Genomic DNA, 8357 nt, shown 5'->3' with positions numbered 1-8357 from the left:
AGAAAAGTTGACATGCATAAAAATTCAGGATGCAGGTTAATAACTTTTTAAAAATTCAGGAAAGCGAAGAGTATTGAAATGAACAAGTGAGTTGTTAATATTTTTAACAGAAAATATATCTACCTTCGATAGTAGGTTCGTCAATACTCGTACACATACTCTGCATAGCCTTTCAACACTCAAAATGTTTGTCGATGTTATTTGTGCAAATTTCAAGAGCCTATAAACATCGGCCAAAGTGTTGCATGTAGAAAGATAGAAGTATTAAACAGTTGTAGCAGTTTTTGTAAGTTGTAAAATGTTTTGGAAAACAAATCTAAAAATAAGTGAATATTTTTTCTTTTTCAATTTTTTACATTTTTTTTTTTCTGATGACTTAGTAAAAAGCTTTTAATTTTAGATAAATTACGTGTGACTTAGTTGTGTATTTTCGTTTCCTTGTTTTTATTTATTTATATATGTATGTAGTTGTTACAATTGATAAATTGACCCAAAAAAAAAAAACAAAAAGACTTAAATATTTATCAAGCGATAACTTTCAAAAGTTTAAATTTATATTTTTATATTGTCTACAAAAAGAATGTTTTAAAACCCCATTATTTATATTTATATTGCTCGTTTAAAAAAAAAAATATGGCAGTCTAGAGAAGCTCAGTGCCAAGAAAATATTTTTATATAACAAAAACTTTCAAAATGTAGTTCACAATAATTAAACACATATTTAAAAGAAGGAAAATCGGTAAACAACTTTCTTGATTTGCGGAAAATTCGTAGAAAACAATTCGTCGAATTACAATTCATCGAACACAATTGATCGAAAAAACAATTCACCGAACAACAATTCTTCGAATGACAATTCGTCGAATAACAATTCATCGAATAACAATTCATCGAATGGCAATTCATCGAACGCAATTGATCGAAAAAACAATTCACCGAAAAACAATTCCTCGAATGACAATTCGTCGAAAACAATTTATCGAATGACAATTCATCGAATAAATTATTAAAAATCATTGTTTGCCACCACAATGACGTGCCATACCTTTATGTAAAGCTAGTAACTTTCTCTTTTAATATGCATTTAAATAAAAATGTTTTAGGGAATTTAAAAAAAATTTCAAAATTTTTCTAAGTCCTAAATGTGAAAAATTTTTCTAAGTCCTGAAATATGAAAAAAATTTCTAAAACGTTTCAAAAAAACCACCCTAACTCTTAAACCGGAGGGATAATCGAAAAAAGTTATTTAACTTTTTTTCTGTAGATTCAAAAATACGTGAGTTATGTGAAAAAGTAAAATTTTTATAAAAAACTAAATGGCGGCCAAATGACTCTAAGTGCGATTGTGCAAAATATGGTTTTCGGCTGGTATCTTGATACTCTTTCGAGTTCTGAAGTCCAAATACGTTTTGGAATTTTTTCCCAACAAAATTCTTACTTTCCCGTACTTTTCTTGGACTTAGAATAATTATTCATATTCTTGGACTTAGAAAAATTTTTTGAAATTTAGGACTCAAAAAAATTTTCAAATTTTGAATTTTTTTTAAATTTCCTAAAACATTTTTATTTAAACGTAAACTGAAGGAGAAGGTTACTAGCTTTACAAAAAGGTATAGCACGTCATTGTGGTGGCAACCTATGATTTTTAATAATTTATTCGATGAATTTGTCATTCGATGAATTGCTTTCGATGAATTGTCATTCGAGCAATTGTCATTCGAGGAACTGTTATTCGAAGAATTTTCATTCAATGACCATATATTTTTGTAAAGCGAGTAACTTTTACTTTTATTTTGCATTTAAATAAAAACGTTTTAAGGAATTTTTTTCCAAACTAAAAATTTTGAAAATTTGTCTAAGTCCTAAATTATGAAAAATTATTCTAATAAAAAATTATTCTAAGTCCTAATATGTGAAAAATTTTATTAAGTCGTGAAATATGAAATAGAAATTTATTTCATATTTTTTGGCTAAGAAATTTTTTGTCGGGACTTAGAAAAATTTTTCACATTTAGGACTTAGACAAATTTTGAAATTTTTTTTAAATTCCCTAAAACATTTTTATTTAAATGCATATTAAAAGAGAAAGTTACTAGCTTTACATAAAGGTATTGCACGTCATTGTGGTGGCAAACAATGATTTTTAATAATTTATTCGATGAATTTGTCATTCGATGAATTGTCATTCGATAAATTGTTTTCGACGAATTGTCATTCGAGGAATTGTTTTTCGGTGAATTGTTTTTTCGATCAATTGCGTTCGATGAATTGATATTCGATGAATTGTTATTCGATGAATTGTTATTCGACGAATTGTCATTCGAAGAATTGTTGTTCGGTGAATTGTTTTTTCGATCAATTGTTTTCGATGAATTGTAATTCGATGAATTGTTTTCGATAAATTTTCCGGTGACCAACTTTCTTAGCAGTAAAAAAAAAAAAAATCATTTTTGCTCGTTTACGAAAATTTGATTTTTCAAAAAAAAAAAAAAAAAAATTGATTTCGAGATAACAATTAGACATGGAATTCTGTTATAAATTTATTTTTAATACCCTTATTGTGAATGTAACCAAAAATTTAATTACAAAAGAAAATAAATCATTAAAAAAAAAAAACATATTTTGAGAAAGAGATAGAGATACATTGAAGAATATTTTAAACTATAGTTCAAAATACATTAACTTTATTTGTTAAATTGTACTGACAAAAATCATCGTCATAAACAATAATTTGTGATTTTCATCAAATCAAGTTCGCTGCTCAGCTCTTTCGTTTAATGAATCGATCTCATTTTATTGAAAATCAAAAGAAGATAAAACTCTTTTGAATGGTTGAAGTAGACAACCAAAGTTGTTTTTAGTTGAGGGAACAATAAGTTGGACGAGTAAGTAGCATTTTTCTGAAATCTGAAGACCTCCAGTCACTTTTTCTTCAAATAACTTGAAAAACACTAACCTCCGAGCTGGCATGTTGAATAGACGCGTGTTCATCTTTTTCTTCTTCCTTCTGGCTCTATAATTTTCCGTGTATTGTATGAAAATTAGCTACAAATTGATTATAAGAATCAATACTTGCTTATTTATTATAAATACGTATACAAAAATATTTAAACCCAAATAAAATTAACACCAAAGAGAAGACTTGGATAACTTAATTAATACTAACCAACAACTTTTAAGCCCCTTTTGTAATCCACTTATCCTATTATTTAATTATCTTAAATAACCAAAAATTAATAAAACCAAAACCAACTCAACTCACGTTGCTGTGTACTTACTTTCAATTTAGTTCACACTAATTGCCACACTTTTGGCGGTAGCGGTGAGGCGGCTTTAAATACAACACATACAACCATTGCAGTGAAACCTAATCATAATCGGGCCAAAGCCACAAGCCCCCGCCAAAACGTAATCCTAAATGCTGAGTGGTCGATTCAGTGTTTCCAAATTCCAAAAATACTCTCTACCTATATTCGTAACTACACACGAAAGGACGTTTGGAGAGTGCTATTTTGCAAAAGGGAAAATGCTCAAGAGAATTAATAGAGACACAACATCTCTATAACAAGTTTTAATCGGCCTAAAGATTCAGAGAGAGAGAGAGAGATTGAACGTAATGTTAAAGCTTCGAAAATAACGGAACTAATACTGCTGCAAACACTATTTAACTTCATCTAGCTGTGCATCAAGATCAAATCCAGGATGTTATCGACTGTACATTTGGCACAGGTAAAAAGTATACAACTCCCATCGTCCATATAGCAGCGACCTGCAATCTAATTTCACTTCATATGCGCGACAATCACTGAAAACTTTTTGAATTGAGTTCTGAATACAGCCATCGGCCTAATGGAAGTTTTATGATAGAAGATGATTTTTCACTAAAGAATACAACAACAACAATGGAGAAAAAAATGATAATAAACCCATATACCGGCTCTGCGAGAGAAGAATATCCTTACAGGGTGTAATTTTGTCGATAACGAGGAGAGCACCCTGCGGGTATATTGTGGCAGGATTTCTACACAGAGTTTGAGTTAGATACAGCCAGTGTGCCTCTGTCTTTCTGCCTGTATCTCAGATGAAACCGGTATACACAGCTATACGTCTATGTCGAACGAGTTATCGAACTGTTTGGGTTTCTATAAATTTTCTAAAAAGGTACCCTTAGAAAACACGGCATGTGGCAGCGACTGCTACAACAACGATGATGGCAGCAGCAGCGGGCAAATAGCAAAATGCGCACAACGGAAAGTCCGCCATGACAGCGCAAAATAAGATAAACAAAGTTATAACCATAAGGTGCTCGGGGCTTGCAGTCAGAGTGCCATTTTAAATAGGTCGTTTTCGGGGGAGCGAGTAGTCGTCCAGGAGAAGGGAGCAATATCCGATGGGTGATTTTAGTACACAACACAACAACTCCCTGGACGAACATAAAGAATAAGAATTTATTTACTGTTAACGCAAGGAGTGTTCGGGCTACATGAGGTGGTTAGAACATATACACATACATTTTATTGTTGTTTTCTTCTAGTTTTTTTTTATACTTTTTTTTTTTTTCATAGGAACTGATATGAACTAAGGAAACAATATGTTGTGTGTGTTGTGTTTAGCTAGAAAAACTGTTTAGAAACAAATAGAAAAAAAAAAAATAAACAGGTAGATTGGGTGCCACATACACACTAGGAGGCTACTGTAGGGCATTTTATGGCACTTTGACATGTTTGTTTGTTCGTGAAACCTATCTTTTTTTTTGAAATAATATCTCAGTTCCTGTTTTCATTTTGTTTTTTTATAGACAAAAATGGAAGCATTTGCGGGAAATGTTGGTAATATTACGTTATTGCTTGTTCTTGATAAGATGTTTGAGTTTTAGTATCCAAAAAATAATAGCTGATAAAAAGTAAAATTTGTAATTAATTGTTTTTTTTTTTTTTTTTTGTTATCTTAACTTTTATGACTTAATGTAATCAATACCCACACGATAGATTTGAGGGGTTTGTCAGTGTTTTTTTTTTTATAATTACACTGGTCTGCAAAATTTAACTTTTTTTTTCTCCTTCAAATAATTTTGATATTATGAAAGATTAGAGTTTCCTTAATCTAAATATGGTTTCAGAAAAATTCTATCAGGTACCGTTTTTGTAAAAATGATTTTTGAAAAATGTGAGTAGTTTTAAAAAAATCACCCTTTTAGATTCATTTGAACTTGTATAAAATTGAAACTATTTGTCGCATTGAGCTCAAATTTGGGGGACTTATTCTTCATAATATGATACCAAATATGTTCTTTTACATTCATGTTTACTCATTTTTTAAAATACTGATTGACAAAAAAAGCAGACATTTCGAAATCCTTCACTTTTTAGTAAATCCTACATGAACAAAAGCACATTAATTAAGGAAAATGTAAAATATCAATGCCCATTATATTTAAAAAGTGAAAAATGTAAAGAAAACCACAATAAAATACATTAAACAAAATTTTTACGTGTTTTTTATTTTTATATACTATTTTTCTATTTAGAAATATTTTATTTGTAATAAGCCATTCGATAAACTGCCTTGTAAAGCTTCAGATTTGTTTCTCCTAGAAACAATAGTACTTTTTTCTTATAGTTTTTGATGTGCTGAGTTAGAATCCGAAGTCAAAAAAATTCTATCACGTCAGGATTTTAAGATATTCGCATTAAAGTATCACAAAATCAAGTTTTTTTTTTAGAAAATCTCAAAAAAGCAACTATATCTCAAAAACCAGAGCTGACCGAAATTTTTTGAGTTCGGATTCAAAACCAGCGCACCAAAGTCCATTAGAAAAGTATACTTTTGTTCTAGGGAGAAAGATATATTAATTTTCAGAGATCAGTTTCTTTATGGTAAGATATGCCAAACCTACTAAACTAACTTAAATTAAGATATCTCGGAGAAGAAAAGAGATATTGAGAAGATTGAAATTGAATTTGAAAGAAAATAATAAGTTATTTCTAATGATTTTGAATCCGAACTCAAAAAATTTCGGTCAGCTCTGGTTTTTGAGATATAGTAGTTTTTTTGAGATTTTCTGAAAAATTTGATACTTTAATGCAAATATCTTAAAATTAACTCAGCACATCAAAAGCTATAAGAAAAGTAGGTATACTTTTGTTTTAAGGAGAAACAAATCTGAAGCTTTACAAGGCAGTTTATCGAATGGATTATTACAAATAAGATATTTCTAAATAGAAAAATTGTATATAAAATTACAAAACACTTAAAAATTTTGTTTTATGTATTTTATTATGGTTTCTTTACATATTTTTGACTTTTTAAAAATAATGGGCATTGATATTTTACATTTTCCTTAATTAAGGAGCTTTTGTTCATATAGGATTTACTAAAAAGTGAATGATTTCGAAATGTCTGCTTTTTTTGTCAATCAGTATTTTAAATTTTTCAAAAATCATTTTTACAAAAATGGTAATTGATAGAATTTTTCTGAAACCAGATTTAGACTAAGGAAAGTCTAATCTTTCATAATATCAAAAATTTATTTGAAGGAGATAAAAAAAGTTAAATTTTGTAATTGAAATATGAGTTTAAAGTGAAAAAAAAGACGGCTGTAAAATGTTAAACCTTGGTACACCATTTTTCGATTTTTAAAAACTTTGATTGGGATACTATGCAAACTTCCTTTTTTTTTAAATAAGGGTGCCCTTGAAAAAATTCAAAACTTAGTTCATGAATGGATATAAAATTAAACTTAAATAGTTATGGTAACGAACTTAGAATTAATAAACTCAAGAAATTCAAAAATACTGTTTTTTTCATTATACATATTTTACACTCTGACATCGATTTTAGGCTATTTAGACTAAAACATTTTATATTTAAAAAATATATTATATTTAAACAAATCTTGTTTTTTTTTTCAAATCCAACAATAATTCTTTAATGCTTTTTCTGCAACCATCGATAAGGTGGTTGTTTTGCATTAAATTCAGCATTTTTGTATTTTAAATCGTTTATAATTTTGAGATTAACTTCGATATACAATTTTTAATTTTGTTTCATTTTTAAAAGGTACACATAACGAGCGGTTGATCAAAAACAAAAGAGCTGATCACCAAACTTGATTATTCAACTACATTCCATACATACATTATAAACATTGTTAATGTACTTTTTAACTAGGAATGTGGATTTTTGAAATGTTTTACTACATTTATATGTACATTATGATGATGTAATTAAAAATCGAACTTTGTTTGTGCAAAAAATTGTGCAAAAAGCAGTAAAATTGAATTAAAAATATTTTTTTAATTAGTTACAAGAAAGTGCTTTTCGCTACTAAAATTCCTTGAAGTTTCAATTTTTTTAATGGCAGAAATGTATTAGCTATATATTTGTCGAACTATAGGCTTAGATTTTCATCAAATTTAGCAGTTAACAGTTGTGTCATGATTTTGATTACAATTTTTTGCATCATTTTTAACGGTATCTGCCATAAAACATTTTTATTTGCTCTATAGGGCAAGTTTAGTATTGGTTTCGTGTAGAAAAACCCAAAAAAGTGGGTCTCGCAACTTCATCCGTTTGTCTGTGCGTTCATTTGTAATTTCCACACCCTAAACCCGTATACGGATTTTCTTCATATTTGGTGCAGATGATTTTTATAGAATTCCGAAAGTTTTTTTTTTTTTGTTTTTTTTTTTTATATATCACTTAGAAAGTATACCTCGTAAAATTCAAAGCAATTGCAATAAAACTGCATTTTTAACAAAATGCAAGTTTAACAAAATTTTGCCCTAAATGTCGTCTCTTCCCCAACATCAACAAGATTTGAAAAAATCTTTAAAACTATAACTTTAAGAACTGGTCTATCAAGCTCGTCCAAGAAAATAAGTTCAATTCATTGACCTGGTGTACATAAAACTTTTTTTTTTCTAAATGAGCATAATTTACATAGTAATCTCTTAAAAGATTCATTTTTCCAAACAAACTCTGTAACCTAAATTTTGCTTTAAATACTTAATCAAAAACATTGTATATTCGAAATTGCTTAAAGGTCCTGCAACTAAATATAAAACTTGTTCTTTTGATAACTAGCCAACTAACTCTCTTGTACAAAATTCTCTCATTTTCTCTCCATTAAACATTCTTTATTATTATTAAATCAAAACCATACCCAAAACCATAAAACTTTTTCTAAAAGAAAAAACAAAAACAATTTGATAGGTAACCATCTCTCTAAAACTTTCTTTGTATTACGAAAAAGTAAATCGTTTATCAATTCCTTTTGTTTCAAGTTACCATAAGTTGAAAAATAGAAGAAAACACACAAAATTTATCAAGACTCTATTTGATGAAAATAAGATTTC

The sequence above is a fragment of the Episyrphus balteatus genome, chromosome 2 (genome assembly GCF_945859705.1).
Source record: "Episyrphus balteatus chromosome 2, idEpiBalt1.1, whole genome shotgun sequence".
NCBI classification, from domain to species: Eukaryota; Metazoa; Arthropoda; class Insecta; order Diptera; family Syrphidae; genus Episyrphus; species Episyrphus balteatus.
Note: the sequence above shows the minus strand (reverse complement) of the source record.